The 23305-nt window shown below is 40.1% G+C and overlaps 1 pseudogene; it reads left to right on the top strand.

The window, feature by feature from the left end:
* Positions 1 to 3578: 3578 nt before the first annotated feature.
* On the top strand, positions 3579 to 23305 carry LOC101434236 (endosome-associated-trafficking regulator 1 pseudogene; annotated as a pseudogene).

The following is a 23305-nucleotide window of genomic DNA, read 5'->3' as shown; positions in this document are numbered from 1 at the left end:
AGGAAAAAATTGAGAAAGAGCCAAAAGCTGTACAAAGGATCTGCTTTGGGGCTCAGCAGACCAGGAGAGTGCTACACAACTCTCAGAAGTGTTAGAGATAGAAAGACAAAGAACCCAAAACTGATTTACAGATTCAACATATTTCCAATAAAAATCCCAAAAGCCTTTTTTGCAGAAATGGTAAAATCAATTATCAAATTTATTTGGAAGGGTAAGGGGCCCTGAATAGCTAAAAATGTCTTTAAAAAGAAGAGAGCTGGAAGACTTTCACTTCTGAACTTTAAATTACAATACTTAGTTACAGTGTTAGAAACAGCACGATATTGGTATAAGGACAGACAGATTGACCAATGGAACTGAACTGAGAACTCAGAAATAGATCCTCACATCTACAGTCAAGTGATTTTTGACAAGGCCATCAAGGCCACCCAGCTGGGCCAGAACTCTCTGTTCAACAAAAGGTGCTGGGAGAATTGAATATCCATATCCAGAGGAAAGATAGAGGACCCCTATCTCACAACTTATAAAAAATTAACTCAAAATGGATCAAGGACCTAAATAGAAAAGTGATAACCACAAAATTCCTAGAAGAAAATGTAGGAAAACATCTTCGAGATCTTGTGGTAAACAGTAGTTTCTAAAAACCTTTACCCGAAGCTTAAGCAACAAAAGAGAAAATAGATAAATGGGACCCCCTCAAAATTAAACACTTTTGTACCTCAAAAGACTTTGTCTAAAGGGTGAAAAGGCAGCCAGCTAAATGAGAGAAAATATTTGGCAATCACGTATCCAATAAGGGTTTAATATCTATAATATAAAGAAACCATACAACTCAACAATAAAAAGACAAATTATCTGATTAAAAAATGGGCAAAAGACTTGAAAAGACAGTTGTCCAAAGCAGAAATACAAATGGCAAAGAAACCCATGAAAAAAGTTTAACATCACCAATGATTAGGGAACTGCAAATCAAAACTGCAATGAGTCATCATTTCATACCTATTAGACTTGACTGTTATTAAACAATTGGAAAGCTGTAAATGTTGGGAGGATGTAGAGAGATAGGAATGCTTATTCACTGTTGATGGGAATGTAGAATGGTACAGTTACTGTGGAGGACTGTTGGGCAATTCCTAAGGAAGTTGAATATAGACTTGTCACAAAACTAGGCAATACCATTACTAGGTATCTGCCCAGAAGAACTGAGAGCAGAAACATAAACAGACACCTGCACACCAGTGTCATAGCAGCATTATGCATGACTGTCAAAAGATAGAAACAACTCAGCTGTCCAACAATTAATGAGAGGATTAAAAAAAATTGTGGTGTATGCAAACGATGGAATATTATGCAGTGGTAAGAAGATATGAAGTTGTGAAGCATTTGACAACATGGACAAGCCTGGAGGACATTATGATGAGTGAAGCAAACCATACACAAGAGGACAAATACTATGATTGTGCTATTATGAACTAAATGTATTATGTAAACTCATGGAGCTAATAATTAGAAAATAGGTCACTAGAAAATAGAATGAGGATAGAGAATGGAAAGCTGAGAGTTAATCTATGCAGAATTGGTTAAAAAAAGGTCATTTGTAAATATTTGGAAATATTCATTCAGAAATGGTGAAAGCACATCATAGTGTTTGTAACCAGCAGAGCTACTATATGGGTATGACAGACGTTGAGAAGGCAAGTCTAAGGACTTTATCATGAAAGTAAAAAGAAAACCTATATAACGGGAGAAAATATGAGGGAAACCACATATTTGATAAAAGATTAAAATCTAGTATATATAAAGAAACCCTTCAACCTAACAACAAAAAGACAAACAATCCAATGCAAAAATGCACAAAAACTTGAACAGACATATCTCCAAAGAAGATATACAAATGACCAGAAAGTACATAAAGAGACTCAATATTATTAGCCATCAGGGACATGCAAATCAAAATCACAATGAGATATCATTTCACATTCATTAGAATGGTTATTAAAAAATGGAAAATACATATTGGAGAGGATGCAAAGAAATAGATACACGTATTCATTGCTGTGGCAATGTGAAATGATACGGGCACTGTGGAAGACTGTTTGGCAGTTCCTCAGAGAGTTAAGGATAGAACTACCACATGACCCAGCAATCCCACTACTAGGTATATTCCCCAAAGAATTGAAAGCAGGGACTCGAACAGGTATTTGCACATTGATGTTCATAACCACAATATTCACCATTGCCAAAAAATGGAAGTAATCCAGGTGCCCATCAACTGATGAACAGATAAATAAAATGTGGTATATTCATATGATGGAATATTAATGAGTCGTAAAAATGAGTGAAGTCCTGACACCTGTGCCAATATGGATGCGTCTTAAAGACATCGTGTTAAGTGAAATTTCCCAATACAAAAGGGCAAATAGTTTATGCTCTTCCTGATTTGAAACCATTAGCATAACCAAACTCATACTTTCAGAATCTAAAATATAGGTTACCAGGAGATGGAGTGGAGATAGGGAATGGGAAGTTAAGGCTTAAAATGACAGGGCTCATGTTCGGAGCGATGGAAATGTTTTGGCAATGGTTTCTGGTGATGGGAGCACAACTTGTGAAAGCAATTAATAGCACTGAAATATATATATATACGAATATGATTAAAAGGGGAAATGGTAGATTGTATATATCTTGTAACAGAATAAGAATTTTTTTAAAAATCCATGGAACTACACTAAAAAACAGTGAGCTTTAAATTATACCATGGACTTTAACAGTATAATTATAAAAATGTGCTATCATCAGTTGTAATAAATGTTCCACACCAATGCAAGTTGTTGATGGGGGTGTATGGGAATACTGTATTTTATGCGCAATTGTTCTATAAATCACAACTTCTCTAATAAAGAAAATCAAAACAAAAGAAACCAAACAAAGAAACAAACAAAGGCAGCCGGAAACCAAGTGAGTCTGGAGGAATTACCCTTCTCTTTGGGGACTGTTGTTTTGAGGATAATCCAGAGCAGGAATGGATTAGTGAACTCTGAATTTATCTGTCTTCAGGCACCCTGTCTCAATTTTTAGGCCCCGTTTGTCCTATTCCGTGTGCTCTTCCCAGCATTCTGGATTGGGGTAGATTTGTCCCCTTACAAGGCGCCTACAGGGTTATATTGTTTTCCTCATCTATCTCAGCCTAGCTCATTCCCACTTAGTTCATTGACATACGATTGGGAATTTTTCAAAAGAAACTTGAACTGGCAACTACAGAGAATGAAATGAAAAGAAAAACATGCGAATGAGCTGGTTTAAGTTTCTTTTACGATTCTCTTAGTCTTTCTTCCTCCCTGTCTCCCTCCCTTCCTCTTTTCCTCCCTTTATTTTTTAAATTATTTTTTGTTTTCACTTAATAAAATTTTGTTGGGTACTGGGCTGGTTGCTTGGGAGTCAAGGATTGTGGTAGTTTGAGTGTTATATCTGGAAAAGCATGTTCTTAATCTTAATCTATTCTTGTGGGAGAAAACCCATTATAAACAGAACCTTTTGAAGATGTTATATTTAGTTAAGGTATGTCCGACTGAATCAGCATGGGTCTTAATCTCATGACTGAAGACCTTATAAAGAGAAGAACCTGGAAGCTGGATAGAGGAAAAGCAGCCGAGAAGGGCCAGAAGCTGGAAGTCAGTGGCCCTTGGAAGAGGAAGGAGAGAACATTACCAGATGATGGAAAAGCCAAGACACCCAAGGATTTCCAGCCAGTCAGGATGCTACTGAAACCAAGAGCCAATAAATTCCTGTTGTTATGCCAAAACCAGTTTGTAGTATTTATCATAGCAGCTCAGGAAAACTGAGGCAAGGATAAATAGGAGGTATGGCTTTCATGCCCCAATTTAGCTAAAATTCAGCCAAGCAGTGGCTAGCTGCTGTGGTTTATGGGACATCAAACTCTAGGACCATTTTCTAGATTCAATCCTGGATATGCCAAATTTCATTTCAGATCATTTAGTCTAAGCTCCCCTTCAAGGATCTCAGGATCCATTCTACCTCATACTTTTCTCTGTGTTATTTGTGTAGTAACTCAGTAATTTACTTGTGTTATCACCAGGTGGTATTTATTTCTGGAACCTATGGTTGTTTTATACACGTGTATGTTTATGTATGTGTGTATATGTTTAAATATATCTATGTATATGTGTATACTTTTGCATTAGTCAGCCAAAGGGGTGCTGATGCAAAATACAAGAAATTGGTTGGTTTTTATAAAGGGTATTTATTTGGGGTAAGAGCTTACAGATACCAGGCCATAAAGCATAAGTTACTTCATCACCAAAGTCTCTTGCCAAGTGTTGGAGCAAGATGGCTGCTGATGTCTGCAAGGGTTCAGGCTTCCTTTGTTCCTCCCTTCCAGGGTCTTGCTTCTCTCTGGATTCAAGGTTCCTTTCTTCCCAGGGCTTGCTTCTTCCTGGGCTCAGGGTTCCTCTCTTCCTGGGACTTGCTTCTATTTCTTTTGTGAGCTTACTTCCCAGGGCTCTAGTTTAAGGCTTCAGCATCAAACTCCAATATCAAAACCCCAACATCAAAAACCCTCAACTCTTTCTTTTGCCATGCCTTTTATCAACACCCTAATGATATGGCCCAATCAAAGCCCTAATCATAACTTAATCATGCCCAGGTACAGACCAGATTACAAACATAATCCAGTATCTATTTTTGGAACTCATAACCATATCAAACTGCTACAACTTTATATATGTATGTATGCATATTTATTGCTAGGAATACATATGCTAGGGATATTTATAAGCATGTATATAAAAAATTTATGATGAAGTCAATTTTGCTTTCTCTATAAAAATATACCTTTAAAAATATAAGTGTTTTAACCACTCACTAGCAACTACATTTTGAATAATCGCAACCAATATTTGTATAGTGTGTTTTCCTTTTTTTTTTTTTTTTAATGTTTCCAACAGTTTGTTGAGGTCAGAATGGTAAGTGTTCATTTGGAACAGTTTACAGATGCCAGAGAGGGTAGGTACAGAAAGGACACACAGGTATTAAGTGGCAGAAGAGGGATGTAAGGCCTGGTCCTCTGGTTTTATATCCATGCAACTTGTTTAACACTGTTCTGTAAAACATAAATGGAGAAGCATTCAGGTACAATTCCTCTAACCCCCCAATATACCAATCTCTACTCAATTATAAACCTCATTACTTTAGGAACCCCTTGAATTATGTTCTGGGTGTGACATCCACATTTTCCATGTATTGAATGGCTGAAACCCACAAGGCATTTACTTATCTATTTTGCAGTTTTAGATGATGTGTTAATTGCCATTGTAAACTTCAGTTTCTCTCTGAGTTCAACACTCTTTCTTTGGTCTTATTTTGTACAATGAGAGACTGCCCCCTTACTATGTTTTCCTTGAACAATAAGGACCCCTAAACACAACACATATCTAAAATATGTTAACACATGATTGCTTCTTCCTCAGTAAAGAAAAATAACTGATAACCAATTTGCTACATCCTTTTAAGAAGCTCAGTTATTGTCACTGAGTGTTCAAATCTGTCTTAGTCTTCTTAAAGGATCCAAAAAATTTTCCCTATCATAATTTAATGATGCTTTAATAATAATTTTTTAAAACTCAGCTTAAATGTGATTCCTCATAGCAATTCACTGAAATAAATCATGGCAAGCCAGTAAGATTATAAGTGTATTAAAAAAAATAGTAGTCATATAGCAATTAATGTTTATGGATTGCTCATTGGATAACAGACACTGCTAACCATTTTACATTTCTTACAGTTCATTTAATCTTCACAAGAACATTACACAGTAGATACCATTATTATCCCCATTTTCCAGGTAAAGAAATTGAGGCTTAGAGAGGTTCATGAACCCAAACCCGGAGTGAGTGATGGGGCTGGATTTAAACCTGGTTCAGCAAGACTCAGATCTAGGTCTACTTGGTTGTACGTGTCTGCTCATTCTCAAGCATCTTAGCTCTGAGGATAAACCAACCTGATTTTTTTTTTTAACTAAATAATTAGCACCCCTATCACTCTCCTTTTTTTTTGATTTTCAATTTTGTAAGCTTTTCAACCATCACCACTCTACCTTTGACAGCTGGGGAAGTCTGTTCAGAGAGACTCAGAGAAAGTAGGTTTTAATGGATTCATGCTTATACATGCTCTATAATATTGGATAGAGTTTTTAGGGAGTTATGATGTCAGTAATTTATCCTCTGTATTCCCATAATGTTAGGATCTGGTGAAGAAAGATGTCCTCAGAAAAAGAGGACCTTGAAAGTCTTTGAAGGTGTGTACTAGAGATAAAATGTTAGTGTTAATATTTTAGCTGCCTCCATTATGTAAGTACTATCATTTATTCACTGAGTGCCTGTTTCAAACCAGCACCATTCATTCTGGGAATAAATGATACAGGAAATGGCATAGGAAACATTCATTCCACATAAATTTATTGGACATTTATTTAGGGATTGGTTATTGTACTTGTTGGTAAGGATACAAAGATGAATAGGATTTATTTCCTAATTTTAAAAAGCTCCCAGATTGGAGGGAAGAGGATGAAGATACAAAAATTAAAATAAAATTTATTTGGTGCTAGGTTAGAAATATATTTAAGCTTCAGGGAATGCTATAGAGAGGGGATGATAGTTGGTTAAGGACCTGAAAAAGGAAGGAGTTCTCTGTTTGAATGCAGGCCTGTCTGTTTACGGTCTTGGTGCTGCCAGGGCTAAGCTCTCTAGGTTAGTTACAGCTGACCCATCGGCTACACCCACCTCAACCCCTGTGTCATTCTCTGCAACCTCCATCCTGCTTACCCCCAAGCTGCTCAGCAATTGATTGGTTCTCTTACTCCTCTGGAATTCAGTTTTCAGATACATGGCCTCAAACTTTATGGTATGACTTTCTTCTCATTGACATTGTCCCTCGATGCAGGACCTGCTCTCACCTGCGATCTGCCCACTTCACATAACCTTTTTGCTGACATGAAACTTAGAGGCCTGGTCATTCCAACCCATGTAGAAATGGCATTCCAGGGAAAGGGAAGTTATGAACTGTGACACATTGGTACAGAGTAGCGTAGTAGGAAATGCTCAGTGGTTAATGTGATTGGTGCTAACGTCTGTGCTGGGGGGTGTATTAGGACACAAAGCTGAGGATGTAGGATTTAAAAGGGAAGTTTGGCCCATGTTGGGAAGGCCCTTCTTCTCATGTTAGGGAGTTTAGACTGATCCAGCAGGCTTCGTAGAGCCACTGCCAGATTTGGGGCAGGAGATGGAAGTAATCACATCCCTGTGTTAGGAAAATGACTTCAGTGGCTTTAATTGGTGGTCTCTCTCCCAAAGGGTGAACAAGGCAAGAAAAAGGGAAAAACAAATGCCACAGGTCAGACTGAAAGGCTACAACTCAGAATTTCTGCTCAAGTTTTCATGGAGGTAGAAGGTGGGAATAGTGGACAAATACGTGCTGTTAGATTATCACTCAACTTCTGTCATCCACCATAATCCCTGGTCCATTGATGTTGGCTTATCTTGCCAATCTAAGACTTGGAGGCACTGGTCCAGAGTTTGAGGCAAGAATGTGGCAAATTCCCTTAGGTGTTAGTTTATCATATAAGGTTGACAATACTTAAGTTTGTGGCACTCCCAAAGAAGCATAAAAGAAGATAGTTTACATCACATCAAGCAGGGTTGCCATGCAGTCACAGAAGAATGGCATAAAAAAACAGACTTATCTTCTATACCTGTCAAAAGCATCCATGGCAAGTGAACAGATCTCCAGATTTAAGTCCAGGTGACCCCAGGTGAGATGTCAAACAAGGTCTGCCCCCCTCTGCAATCCTTTAAAGCTGAGTCTCCACTCTTAACTTCAGAATAGCTTGAATCCAAATATCACCAGACTTTCTAAATAGCCAAGTCATAAAAAAGAAAAACCCTGGGGGAAGCAATGCAATGATGTAGGAATTAGGTTAGACAGACCTGAGTTTGAACTCTTTGCCCACCACTTCCTGCATGTCATTGTATAAAGTATGTCTTCTCTCAGATCCTAATTCCTCATAATAAAAGAGAACAATTTGAAGATTAAATTAAATATGGGGGTGAAAGCCATAGAGAGGCTGTAACATGTTAGGTGGACAATGAGTGTTGGAAAATACGCATCATAGTGCCAGGTTTGATGAAAAGTTTCAGATGGGGTCACTCTTAGAATCATGGAAAACACACCTGTGAAGTTCCTCTGTGGATACAATGTAATAGCAAACTGAGTAACAGTGTCAGGGCTTTTACCAGAAGAAAAATCACCAGCAACAATACAAACAGCAAAACAATAAACAAAGAAACAAAAAAAAGGGTCTGTTCTCCTAAAGACTAAAAATGAAATTCAAATAGCCAAGGATATCATTTTTTGAAAAGGCAATGAAAGTAAATACAAAAGATATGCAAAATCTCTGTCAAACATCAGTTTCATTACATCACACTGTTGTTCACAAATGATAGTTACAGTATGGAACACCCACAGCAGGTTTAAAAACTGATTTAAAGGATGCTAAAATGACACCTAACCTTTAAATCAGTTTCTCAGTTACTGTACCAGAACCATCACCATTAAAGTGTTGCCTCTCTTTTCAAATCATTGCTTATAATCTGAGCCAATCCCAAAATCTGCACATCACAGATCAGAACAGATGTTTTTAAAAGGATACATCTCCAGGTTGATTTTCGCAGTCCTTCTTCTATTACTGACTTTATAATACTTTACAAATTTATAACACTTTGTTTGCTTGGAGAACAAAGAAGTATAAATGGGCTGTGGTATTTCCTCTTCCTGTCAAAATCATTAGAAACTCCAAGAAAATATTCAATGGCCTCCATCAATCTTCATTAAAATTTTGGATGGCTCTTGAAACCAGAGTAAATTCTGAGTATGATGGGGTTGCAGTTACCTTAATGCAGACAAGTTTGATACAGCCCCAAGTTCCTTTTAAGGCAGCCCTCACTGAAGGACTTTATGATGGCCTAATCTTCCAGGAAACTGATATTAGATCAGCACATGACAGAGTACTCGGAGAGGTAACTGTAATTACACACAGAAGTTAGCTTCTTTTAAAAGCTGGCTCTTGCCACATTATGGGGGGCTAACAATTGTGAGAGCTCTACGTATGGCAGTGCATGTCCCCCACCCCAAGTATTTTCTTTCTTTAAGTCTGAGAGTCTAGCTCTAGGAGGTTTAAGAAGACCTATTTTTAAACATAGGGGTAGAAACAGAGTCTAAACATGACTGTTGATTCAAGTGCTAACACCACAAACCTCTGGCTTCTATCTTGGTTCCTCATATTTTTCAACTTCTCTTTCTCCTGGTTATCCATCTTTTAAGAGAACCTGAAAGGTTGTCTATTGAAAGTCCTTATTCACCTCACAGTCCTGTTCAGCAATTGCCTTTGTTGTAATAAAAAATAACCGTATTGAGCACTTACTACTGTGTTAAACATTGCACTACTTCTTTTAATCCTCATAACAACACCATGACAGAGCACAGAGAAGATGGCTTATCTCTCTGTTATGATTTCTGGGGTCTTAGCTGGGAGACTTGAAGACTGGGGCCTGGAATCATCTGAAGGTTCATTCATGTACATGTCTGGTGGTTGGTTCTGGCTGTCAGCTGAAGGTCTAGTGGGGTTTTCAACTGGAATACCTACATGTGGCCTCTCCATGTGGTATGAGCTTCCTTGCAGCATGGTAACTGGCTCCAGGGGCAAATGGCTCAGAGAGAAAGCCAGAGAGAAGCATACTGCCTTGGAAGTCATCCACTTTGCCCCAGTGTTTCGGTTGAGGCAGTTTCCAAGGTCAGCTCGGATTCATGGGAAGGGATTATAGACTTCATTTCTTGATGAAGGAGTGTCAGTTTCAACTTTAATGAGATCATCATGTGTGATGGAATATATATTGGTGCATTTGACTGGAAAATACTTTATGCCACACCCTCTATTCTATTGATGATAATTAAAATGCTTAAAGAAGATGAATAACTTGCTGGAAATCATACAAGTTATAAATGGAGGAGCCAAGATAGAAATCTGCTTGTTTCCAGAATCCATTCTCTTACATAATCACTATGCCACAGGCCCAGCCTAAATTCTTTTCAGCATTAAATAATCAATACCGAAAATTGTGCCAGAGATTTCCTGGGGATGGGATGGGGAAGTGATGCAATATGAAGTTACAATCATTTTAATGTCCAAATGGCAAGGGCTCAAACCTCCAATAATCACTTTTTTCCCAGAAATGACTTTTAGGGTAACCATAGGTTTTCAGATGTTTCTGCCAAAAACAATGGATGGACATTTAGTTTTCATATGTATGACTTAAAGAACTAGTGAGATAGTTTTCCCAATCCAGAAGAAGGGATAACCCAAAGATAAATTCTCTTTCTTTTTTTTCCGTCATTTTTTTCATTTATTGAAAGAACAATAAGTTCATACATAAACAATACGTGTATAGTAATTGTTGTGAACTTACAAAACAAACATACATAACATCTTACAGAGCTCTCATACCTCACCCGACCACCAATACATTGTATTGTTGTGAAATATTTTTAAATAATGATTCAAGAGCATCCTTAAAATATTACTACTAATGGAAGTATCTTACATTTGGTGCATTTTTCCCCACTCTCCCTATTATTATTATTATTATATCATTTATACATGAACATACATTAACAATAAGTGTATTGTAAAAGTTGTGAACTTACAAAGCAAACATGGATCACATCACACAGTGGTCCCATGCATCAACCCACCACCACCTTGCATTATTAATTTGTTACAAATTATGAAAGAATATCATCCAAATCTTACTACTAACTATAGTTCTTATCTTACATTTGGTGTATTTTCCCCCCAACCTACCCTATTATTTATTTTTAAATTATATTTTTATAACAAAAGTTGTAAACTTACATAACGATCATGCACATGTGCAGAATTCCCATACAATACCCCTTATCATCACACCACTCCATGGTAGAACATGTGTTACAGATTATGAGATAATATTATCGGATTATTACCAGGTCCCAAGCGTATATTTGGCACACTTTTTCCATACTCCTGCATTACCAACACAGTACATCTTTGGCATAGATGCATGAATATTACATTATTACTGTTAACTACAGTCCATAGGTCATTCCAGTTGTATTTTCCTCATGTTTCTCACATTCCCACCACCCTGCAATAAGACACTTTTGCATCTATACAATCACCACGATTCTCATCCACCTCTGGGTTTACTGGGCAATTCAGTCCCTAGATTATTATCTAGCTTTCTGCCAATTGGCATTTACATCCCTAGACTACCATTTTCAGCCACATTTATAAACAAGCTGTTACTCACTATAAAGTGTTACCATCAACTCTATAGATTTACACACTTTTACAATAAAGTTAATTAAAACTTCTACATATAGTAAACATCAGTAGTCCATCTCAGTCCTCCTCTTATTTCCTTTAAGAATTTACCACCTACCACCAGGTCTTAAAGATATTTTCCTACATTTTCTTCTAGAAGCCCCATGGTTCTTGCTTTTATATTTAGGTTTTTGCTCCACCCTGTGCCAATCTTTGTATAAGATGTGAGACAGGGGTCCTCTTTCCCTTCTCTGACCATGGATACCCAGTTCTCCCAGTACTATTCTGCCTGAGCTGATTGAGTTTGACAGGCTTGTGAAAAATGTCTTGACCCTAGATGTCTAGACCCTGTTTCCAAACTATCAGTCTGCTTCCATTGTTCTACATATCTGTCTTCATGCCAGCACCATGTTGTCTCTACCACGGCAGCCAGGTAATATGATTTAAAGTCTGGAAGTGAGAGTCCTCCAACTTCCCTTTTCCTTTTTATGATGATTCTGGCTATCAGGACCTCCTGCCCTTCTGAACAAATTTGACCACCATACTTTTGATTTATTATTTTTCCAAAAGATTTATTTATTTATTTTCCCCCCTTCCCTCCTCCTACCCTGCAGTTTTTGCTGTCTGTTTTGTCTTCTCTTCTCATTTTCTCTCCTCTAGGATTCACTGAGATTTGATTCTAAAGACTTCTGATGTGGAGAAAGGTTCCCTGTCAATTGCACCACCTCAGCTCCTGGTCTCTGCTGTGCTTCACCTTGACTCTACCCTTGTCTCTCATTTGATGCATCACCATCTTGCTGCATGACTCACTAGCATGGGCACTGGCTTACTGCACAGGCACATTTTCTCTACTTTCTCAACAGCAGGCCCCCAGGGATTGAACCCAGGTCCTCCCATATCTTTCCATTTATTTTTAAAATGCTGGCGGAATTTTTATTAGGACTGCACCAAATGTACATATCAACTTGAGTAGAACTGACACCTCAAAGATATCCAGTCTTCCAATCCATGAGCACAGAATCTTCCTCCAACCATTGAGGTCTTTTTGAATTTCCTCTAACAATGAGTTATAGCTTTCTGAATACAAGAGCTCTACATTTTGGCCAAGTCTATTCCTAAGTATTTGGATTTTATCTGTTGTATTTTATTTTCACCACTCTTCTGAGACTTTTAGTTACTTTTACTGATATAATCTTCATTTCTAAATTATCTTCCAAATCTCTCTCTCCTGTTTTTTCTTGTTAGTCTGTAGTATACCCTTTAGTATGTCCTGCAAAGCAGTTCTCTGGGTAATAAACCTTCTCGGTTTCTGTTTATCTGTGAATATTCTAAACCCATCCTAATTTTTGAAAGACAATCTTGCCAGATATAAGATTCTTGACTGGAAGTTTTTCTCTTGCAGTATTGTAAATATATCATATCACTGTCTTCTTGCCTCCATGGTTTCTGATGAGAAATTTGTACTTAATCTTACTGGGTATCCCTTACATGTTATGCATTGCTTTTCTCTTGCTGCTCTCAGAATTTTCTCTTTGTCTTTGGCATTTGACATTCTGATTAGTATGTCTCAGAATTGGTCTATTCAGATTTTTTTGGGTGGGGTTACATGCTTCTTGGACATGGATCCATGTCCTTCAATAGGGTTGGGAATTTTCTACCATTATTTCTTCAAATATTCCTTCTGCCCCTTTCCCTTCTCTTCTCCTTCTGGGACACCCAGAACGTGTATGTTTGCATGTCTCTTGCTGTCATTTAGTTCCCTAAGACCTTGTTCAATTTTTTCCATCTGTTCTTTCTTTATGTTCATTTTCTGTTCTTTTCTATGTTCCAATTCCTTCTTCGGCCTCTTCAAATGTGCTATTACATGATTCCAATGTATTTTTTATTTCATTTATTGGGCCTTTCATTCCCACATGATCTGCTATTTTTCTGTATATGCTTTCAAATTCTTCTTTGTGCTCATCCAATGTCTTATTAATATCCTTAATCTCTTTAGCCATCTCATTGGATTAGTTAAGGAGATTTGTTTGAGCATCTATGATTAGTTGTCTCAACTCCTTTATGACATCTGGAGGCTTATCTTGTTCCTTTATCTGGGCCATATCTTCCTGTTTCTTGGTGTAGATTGTTAATTTTTGTTGGCATCTTGACATCTGGTTCACTAGAGTATTTATTCTGGGTGTAGTTTTTCTCTTTAGTTTAGGGCTTCCTGCCCTTTCTCCCTAGCTGGTTGTGTAGTAGGAGCCAAGGATGTAGTTGGTGCTATAAGCTGTGGAGGCTCAAGCTGCCCTCATGCCCTAGGAACCAATGAAGCTTTTCCCAACTTTCTTTTTTGCCAGGGGTAGGGACAGAGCCACAGCTGTATGGAATAACCCAAGTCACACCGGCCTAGACTGTAGTTGCTGCAGGAGACTGATGAAGCTTCAAACCCCTTTTATCTCTGCCTAGGGTGGGGATAGAGGTATTGGTGCGGGCAGCAATCTATGCTGTGTGGGTCCAAAATGACTGCAGTTGGCCTGGTAGACTTCTCACTACTCAGTCTGCCTGCCAAGAGTGCCTGCAGTTACCTGTAAGGCTGATATAGGGCCTGCCAGCTTCCTCCCTGCTAGAGGTGGAGCTAGAGATTATGCCAGAGCTGCAATTTGATCTAGATAGAAAAAAGCCAGTCCCTACCAGCACTGTGATTTTCAGTCAGCCTGCTTGCTTTTGTGCCTAGGGCAGAGTTAAAATGGCAGCTACTGGCTTCTTTCTGACTTGGACATGTTCAAACTTTAGCTGTTCTTAGGATTATACTGTAACCCGTTGAAAGTACTAATCAGTAGCTGAAGAAGTTGGTGCCCAATTGTCTCTTCCTCCCCCATTTTTGGGAAGTGGAGCTTCCAATTCCAGCCATGGAATAGTTCCTGAGGTGGACTATGCCTCCAGTATAGGATGGGCAATGGCCTCCATGGTGTGGCGCGCTCTACTTATGAATCTTCTCTGCAGATGCACAGTCTCTTCTTTCCATTCTTTCAAGGATGTTGCAGGATGCTCTTCTGGTCTCCTGGAGCTCCAAAACAGGTGCTTTAGGTGGCTGTCAGTGATTATTAACTGCCCTGTAGCACGAGCTGACTCTGGGAGCTCTTTACTCTTCTGCCATCTTGCAGGTTGTCTGACAAATTGTCTTTTGTACACTGCTCAAAGTTATGAAAAAAGTTACCCAGGCTTCTCTCTACTCCGTGAAGAAATCAAGACCAATTTTGGTCAGAGTTTCTGTACTCTTTACAAGATAGAAAATTCTTCCAAAACATAGCCTAGAGATGGGAGTCCTGCTGTGAAAGAAGGGGAAGAAGGCTTTGCATTCCACAGCTGGCCTTTCCATTTTGGAATTAGTGATGAAGAAGATGATGATGATGATGACGATGATGATGATTACAAAGAGGAGAGAAGGGGAAACGGACTTTGGCCCAGTGGTTAGGGCGTCCGTCTACCACATGGGAGGTCCGCGGTTCAAACCCCGGGCCTCCATGACCCGTGTGGAGCTGGCCCATGCGTAGTGCTGATGCGCGCAAGGAGTGCCCTGCCACACGGGGGTGTCCCCCACTTAGGGGAGCCCCACGTGCAAGGAGTGCACCCATAAGGAGAGCCGCCCAGCGCAAAGGAAAGTGCAGCCTGCCCAGGAATGGCGCCGTCCACACTTCTCGTGCAGCTGACGACAACAGAAGCAGACAAAGAAACAAGACGCAGCAAAAAGACAGAAAACAGACAACTGGGGGAGGGGAGGGGAATTAAATAAATAAAAACAAATCTTTAAAAACACACACACACAAAAAAAAAAAAACAAAGAGGAGAGAAGGAACAAGAGGAGAAGAAAGAAAAGAAGAAGTAACATGTATTGAATATATACTAAGTCCTGGGCACCATGCTAAGGGCTTTCATTTAATTTCCCAACATTCTCCACTTTTTTCCTAGATAATCCTTCATCTGAGGCTTAGAGATGTGGTAAATTGTCCAAGGCCACATAGTAAGAGGTCAAGCTAGGATATATACCAAAGCATTCTTATGACAAAATAAAGCAAAACAAAGGCAATACTCTAGAAATGACTATCTGTTATGAAGCCATCTGTCTTATCTGCCCACCTATCTCTGTGCAAAGATGAGAAAAATCCAGTTCGTGCTCTAGAAATTACCCATCTGACCAGGGCACATTTTGACTAGAGTTCAGATGTGGGTGTGTGTGTAAGGTGATGCTACTGTCTTAGTAGCCCTCCTCTTCGATGCGCTGTGATTTTCACCTTAGCCGTAGGGTCAGGGAGCTGTAAACCAGCAGGGAGGTGGCACTGAGGGAGCCATGAGGAGTGGTGGATGCCTGAGGACGTGGGCAGCAGAGAGCAGCTCAGGGATTCAGCTGCACACTTAGATCATCCCGGCATCTAGGTAGAATCATTTAAGGCTGCCTTCCAGCATTCTTTGCTAACTGATCAAATATTTTCAGTTCTTTAAAGGTTTGAAAGGTCATTTTTAGGACTCTTTTTGAACAGAAGTAGCTAGCTGTTATTTCCTAAGAAAACCAATTATACCAAACTTGTTTTTTTTTTTTCACTCTTAGAGAACTTTATTTGAATGAGTTAAAATTACAAATCATACATAATTATAATTTCTGGAAGATATCAAGATTTCTTCCAAAATTATATTTTCAATATATGTATATTGCTTGTAGACTATACCAAACTTTATTAAATCTTCACATATGTGCACAAATCCAAGCTAGGCCCAGGGGCAATAGAGATGAAACAGGACCCAGTTCCTGCTCCAAGCGAACCAGTGATTTGATAAGGAAGAAAGCAGGCCTGGTGGGGAGAGTTCTTCAGGTCCTAAAGTAAACCCAAGTAGGGAGGGATTAATTCTAACTCTGAGGGGAGCTAGGAAAAATTTCCAGAAGGTGATTTTTGAGATAGGAGTTAGCCTACACATACAATTTTGATAAGTAGAGAAGTAAGAAAACGAAAGGCATTCTAAACAGGAGGAAATAGCACGAGGAAGGAAAGAAAAAAGAAAGGCTGTAAAAGTACTTGGTGAAAGGAGAGGAAGGTTGAGTTGTTAGGTGATGAGCGGAAAGTGAGGCAGTTTGGGAAAGGAAGTAAAAAAATGAATCAGGAAAGGGTATTGGGGAGCCGATTGTTATGGGCCTTCTTGCTGCTAAGGAATCTGGATTTATGGTGTGGGTGGGGAGAGTGGCAGAATGGTGCAGGTGTTTCAGACACCAGGCAGTTCCTGTTCGGGTCTCTGGACCCATCTGCATGCTACCGTGCTGGCTGCGCAGCCCATAAGGAAGGCCAGGCACCCTGGAGCAGAAATCCATGGGAAACTCACCTTGCACCTCCAAGGTTCTATTTTGTTTTCTTTTCCTTGTCGTTATAATGTTATTTTGATATTTTCCAATGGTGCAGGAAAAGAAAGGCTTAAATTCTCAACCAGAGGCCAAATATTGGCTGCTGGCAGTAATTCCTAGACAGGTCCACAAGGAGCAAGACTGGGAGAGGCAAATCTACTCCATGCCTAAAGGTAGGAGAAGGGGTATGGTGGGGAGGATTACTTCGCAGATACCGTCTTTTGCCAGGCCTTCTCAATCGCATTTGTTCATCTTTTTATTCTTGGCCCTGAGGAATTGAAACAAATTCCCATTATACAAAGCCTACAAAATGACTTTTTCATACGTGATTTGTTATTCCTTCTTACTACTGAGTTAAAGAGGTCTTCTCCACTGAAATCTATGAAGGCTGAGCTCTAGTTCATTAGCCTTGCAGGAAATGGACCTGGGGTCCAGGAAAGCAACGCTGGCAATGACCATGCCATCTCTTTCCTTGGTTTGCCTTGGAAAGCCTGAGTCATAACTCTAACTGTGCTTTCTGCTGGGTGAGAAAAGGTGAAATCAGATCCTGGGAGAGGATCAGGCAGGCCATTGGCCTCCACAAAAATTTGTTTTTTCAATTTGACTACTATTTACAACTTTTCTTTTTTTTTTTTTTTAAAGATTTATTTTTTATTTATTTCTCTCCCTATTCCCCCTACCCCCAGTTGTCTGCTCTCTGTGTCCATTTGCTGTGTGATCGTCTGTGACTGCTTCTATCCTTATCAGCAACACCGGGAATCTGTGTTTCTTTTTGTTGCGTCAGCTTTCCGTGTGTGCAGCGCCATTCCTGGGCAGGCTGCACTTTCTTTCGCCCTGGGCAGTTCTCCTTATGTGGGGCTCCCCTACGCCAGGGACACGCCTGCATGGCATGGCACTCCTTGCACGCATCAGCACTGCGCATGTGCCAGCTCCACACGGGTCAAGGAGGCCCGGGGTTTGAACCGCGGACCTCCCATGTGGTAGGCAGACACCCTATCCATTGGGCCAAGTCCGCTTCCCTATTTACAAACTTTCTAATTCCACAGGGGCTGTCGTGTTTCCCCTGAGGAGTTGAGTAGCTCTGGTGTCAGCTTAGAAAGTAGTCCCTCAGTCAAACAGTTATTGGTTGGCCACTGAATTAGGGTAGTTAAGAAAACATAGAAAACCACAGTCCTGGCTTAAGAAAATTAAGTTTGAGGAGATAAGACATACATGTACACCCAAACTGGTCCTGAAGCCAGAATGAAAAACTCCTTTATTCTGGGGCCTAAGCAGTTAAAGGATGTAAGGGTAAATAGAAAAAAAAAATTTCTCAGGGAGCGGATGTAGCTCAGTGGTTGAGCACCTGCTTCCCATACAAGGTCCTGAGTTCAATCCCTAGTACCTCCTGAAAAAAAAATTCTTCCTGGTGCAAAAAGGGAAATTTCATTGTAATTCCTTTCTCTGTCCCTTTGAGGTGTGTGTAAACCTTCTGAAAAAGCCAAATAAGTCTTTTGACAGTTTCACAACCCAGAGATGTCTTTCTCAGGGCCTGGGAGACATCTCTCTGAAATGTAAATGTCAATGAAGTGCTAACTTTACATGAGAGTTTAATTTAGGCCTCTGACTCCAAATTGTAACCATCTACAGGCCACACAGCTATGAGAAGTTTTATCATTCCTTTCCATAGAGGCAGTTAAAAAACACAAAGGCCACCCCAATTACCAGGTGAATTTAGGATGAACTACCTGTGACAAATGGTGCCATCAAGTCCTTTTCCTTGAGGACTGGTTATTGCGAGAGCACGTATGTAAGTAGGTTGCATCTGCTATGCTATTTTAAAGGGTGATGCAATCTCTTTAGGGGGTTGCCCATGATGCATCACATTCTGGTTTAATGCTTACTTAATAATAAAATTGTTTTTCTTTCTCTTCTACCTTTGTGGATAGATTTCCTGGGTTGGGAGAGATTTTACTTTAACAGGTCCATACATTAGGACACTGGTGAGCCTAAGGGTCTGGGGAGTAGGGGCCTGTTCACAGCATTTGTCTTTGACTTCCCAAGTGTCTGAAGTGCCTCAAATGTAAACATTATCAAATGTAGGTCATAAAAGGGTTAGATTACAGTTCCAGGGATTCACCAATAGTTCTATAGGGAGGAGACATTCTATGTCAGCCTTGAGGGGAGTGGACATGGCTCGAAAAAAGTGCAGCCTGCCCAGGAGTGGCACCACACACACAGATTGCTGACACAACAAAAACAGACAGATACATCAGCTTTGAGTGTGTGCATCAGCCTGTACCACTCATGCTGCTCTGGGAAATTATATTTTGTTTTGTCTTTTAAAACAGATTTTATAATTACCTTGTATCTGTATGTTTATCTTACTGTATCTGTGTGTGAATGTTAATTTTTTAAGTTTTTGAAAATGCCAATTTGTAATCCTGCAGGGGCTTTAAAAATTTTTTTTATTTATTTTATTTCTATTATTTATTATTTTTTTTTATTATTAATTATTTTAGTGTACTGGGAGCCTCAATGAATTGAAGTGACTTCTGAGAAATCCTGGATATGGGGACGCAAAGGAATTTTCCTTAGTCCCACCCATAGCAGAAAATACTTCCAGGCATGGAAAACTGGCATAAATTAGAATGAGTTATTTATCAATATTTAAGTTTGTTCCCTTTTAGTTTCTGTTCTCAACAGAGAGTTGCCCATCTTCCCTGAAGCACAGGATAGCATTTTTCTTTTTCCCAAAGCATTCAAGATAGAGTAATTTCATTCAAGATTCTCATAGATGAAACTAAAAGTGATAGAGACAGATCACAGGAGGGCTGAGTTGTGAACGTTTATAGCCAGGAAAATGAGTAGTACTGCGAGTGCTCTCACACAAATGCTGCCAAATGCTCAGCTTGGACTAACCTTTGCTTGATACTGGTCAAACTGCCCTGAGACAGTTTGAGCACTAAGGTCTATCTGTGCCCCATGACTGTGGATCCACACACATTTATTCTTTTTAAATACTGGAGCCAGGAGTGCCCACACAGGATATCCAGCTCCTTTCCTAGCGCAGGTTCCAGAAGAAATCATTTTTTGATTGTTAGAGAGAAGTCTGACATGTAAAAAAATTTCTGTGATTCATTCTCTTGTTTAATGATTTGTGCCAGGTGCTGCTCTAGGCATAGGATGGAGCCTCCTTGCTGGAGGTGGGAAGATAGTAACAAACAAGTAAATAAAATAAGAAAACCCACAAGTGATGTGAAAACAATAAAATAGAGTGGTGTAACAAAGTGATTGGGTAGCAACTTCAGATTGTATGGTCAGAGTTGCCTTCATTCAAGCTCAGATAGGTACCAATTTTTAGAGCTTTTTATTGTGTCCCATAGCTATACAGAACTACTTGCATCAAGAATTCCAGAAGAGGGGAAGAATGTAAACTACAATGTAAACCATTATGCATGTGATGCAGCAGTGCTCAAAAATGTATTCACCAAATGCAATGAACGTTCCACGATGATGAAAGAGGTTGTTGATGTGGGAGGAGTGGGGTGAGGGGGGTGAGGGGTATATGGGGACCTCGTATATTGTTTAAATGTAACATTAAAAAAATGATAATAAAGAGAAAGAAAGGGGAAAAAAAAAAGAATTCCTTAAAGAATTACTTAAAAGAAAAGAATTACTTAAAGAGTCTTGTACTTGGTTAGTTATCTGTCAGGTCAACCAATGTCCTCTGAAGACATTTGATTTGTGCTTTTCTGGAAAGGGAAGGCTGTTGGCTTGTGGGGAAAGTGGGGATAGAGGGCTGGCTGGCTGTTTCTGGTGGTTGGAGCTTAGTCAGCACTGTCTGATATTAATTATAACCCTTTCCTTCCCTTCATTTTTATTGATATGGAGATAGATTTTCTGTAAGACTCAGGAAAATTTTATGTGAGTTATAATGACATTACTGAAACTGATTTCACAAACCACCAGGGAAAATGTGTCTTTCTGCTTTATTATGACGTCTGAAGGCTTTCTCTCTAGTCACTGCTCTGGAGGTCAATGAGTAGGAGAAATACCTGTAACTGTGGGATGGCTGTTGACTCATGCAGGGCATTTTGAGCTTTCCATAGGGAATAATTAATCCACTGCAGGTAACAAAAAACTAATTTTGAGGGACATTAAGCACCTTTATTAGCTCATTTGCGTTTCATTTTCCCACAGGGAAAATACCCTCATGGCAACTTGCTACATCAGAGCTTCTAAAACTTCTCCCTAAACATAGAGTTCAAGTCAGTTTTATAATGCAAATGAGAACAGCAAAATCCTTTAAGTTAAACAATTCATAAGCATTTAGGAAGCTCCACAGCCTCTGGATTTTATTAATAATTCTGTGGCAACCTCTGGGAGGTCTCTGGAAAAATACATAGCTGGTGAAATCAGAGTGCCTAAAGCTAATAACCCATACCCCTGCAGATTTCTGAAATCTGTTTTTTGAAATTGCTTTTTTCTAAATCCTGTAAGCTGTATTTTAATTGCATTTTAAAGTTGGAGTGAATTTAGAGATCGTTTACAACATCATAAGCAATTAGGGTAACAGAAGGTATTACAATGTATTGGTTTCAAATGCAATTAAATGAGATCAATTAATTATTTGGGATATTTATGATATGACTCTCTTATCTAGGCATCTATACCTCACTGAACAAACTTTAAAAATGAAAGTGGGCTGATATGTTTGCTTATTATGTAGATTTATATATGTGTGTGTGTGTGTATATATATTAGGGGAAAGATTTTTAAAAGTATGTGTACTTTCCAAATATGAACATGTTGAGGTAAAGTTCATATATTTAATAATTTCCAGGTAATGGTTATTTTAGACTTTGGCATGAACATTTGCCTTGGGCTTTTACATTTCTCTGCTTAATTTCTGAGCATGCCTGTCTGCTAATAATTACCTCCTACTTTTTCCTTTCATTCACCATCTTTTACCTTTATTCTTTCTTCCCCTTCCCTCTAAGAGAATAGGAGTTTAGGACAGAAGAAGCCCAAAAGTACTAGAGTAGTGTTTCAACACTTTGGTTTGCGTTACCAGAGATTCAGGGGTCAGAGCAGAACAGGGCAAGGAGCTAGGATAAGAGTGCAAAGCCAAGAAGCTGGTACTGCTGGAGAGCTAGGCTAGCAAACAACCTGCTAGGCTGGTTAGAGGTTATAGGCAGTAAAGGTGCTGGCAAGTCAGGATAAGCATTAGGTAGCAGGAATCAGGGGCCAGAGACTCGGACATAGGGACAGCAAGGTGATTTAAGTATGAAAACAGTAGACATGATGCACTGGTGACATCGTCTTAAGAATGGGGATAGGGAAGCAGCAGCCAGGGGCACTGAGGAGCTGCAGCAGCCAAGCGGCCAGGACTGGGGGGGCGACAGCCTGTGTCGGGCTCTGCGCTCCTCCCAGGCGGCACCGGCTCCCTGGAGCCCGGAGCCTCGTCATTCCCGATGATTCTGGCTATGGAGAGGGGAAATGTACTAAGCAATGTCCATCAGAAGTCCACGAGACACGTTTTGGAGAGGATAAACCTGAAAACCTTGAAGGGGCAAAGTCGTTCTCTATTAGTTTCTGAACAGCAAGAACCTCAGCCTGCCAAAAAGAGGACACCAACAGTAGTATTTAGTCTAAGGAGGCCACAAGGCATGCACTGGGGCTCCAACACGACTCCCCAACCACCCAGACCGCAGAGTACGGTCTGGAGTACCAGTAGCTGTTTCTGGAAGACCCGGGGGGGGGGGGGGGGGGGGGGGCTGCCGACCTCCTGGACGAGGACGACTGGGGAAGGCGCCTACCTGTCCTCGGCCTTGGAGCAGACACACTCACTGCGGGTCGTGTCCCTTTTCGCCGACCCGTGGGAGTTGGCAGGGCCCATCTCTCCCCACAGGGACTCTGAGGGACACTGACGGCGAGCTCCTCCGGCGTCCCCAGCCAGCACCCCCAACGCGGAGTTCACAGCCCACGGAGAGTCTGTGGGAGATGGGCACCTGCCGACACCGCAGGTAAATTACCAAGCACTGACAGATGACTATTCTAAGTTAAGAAGAAAGTAGAACGAGGTTCAGAGCTTCTCTGAAACTCAAAAGTGGTGAGCGGAAACTAGAAGCAAAGATGCTGAAGGAGGAGAGCGTCTACCATGACCTGGAGTCGGTGGTCCAGCAGGTGGAGCGGGGCATCAAGGGGATGACCAGTCGGACCATAAAGGCAGAAAATCACTCATGAAACTGAAACAGGAAAATAGTTTACTCCAGGCTCAGGTCTCTATAACATCCCCGAGAGAAAAGAGACCCTGCCATCTGGACAGCGGCCAGACTGACTGTGGAGAAGCAGAAGACAGATGTGGCCTTGCAGCACCTCCAGGCTGCGGTGAAGAGCGCTCATGCTTAGATAAAACAGCTGGTTTCCGAGTGGAAACATTGAATCTTGTTGCTGAAATCCCGAAGTCTAGAGAGGGAATTTTTGAAATTAGAGAGGAGGAGGAGGAGGAAGATTCTTGA

This window comes from Dasypus novemcinctus, chromosome 7, assembly GCF_030445035.2.
Source record: "Dasypus novemcinctus isolate mDasNov1 chromosome 7, mDasNov1.1.hap2, whole genome shotgun sequence".
NCBI classification, from domain to species: domain Eukaryota; kingdom Metazoa; phylum Chordata; class Mammalia; order Cingulata; family Dasypodidae; genus Dasypus; species Dasypus novemcinctus.
The sequence above is the reverse complement of the archived record's forward strand: the minus strand, read 5'-3'. Positions and strand labels throughout refer to the sequence as shown.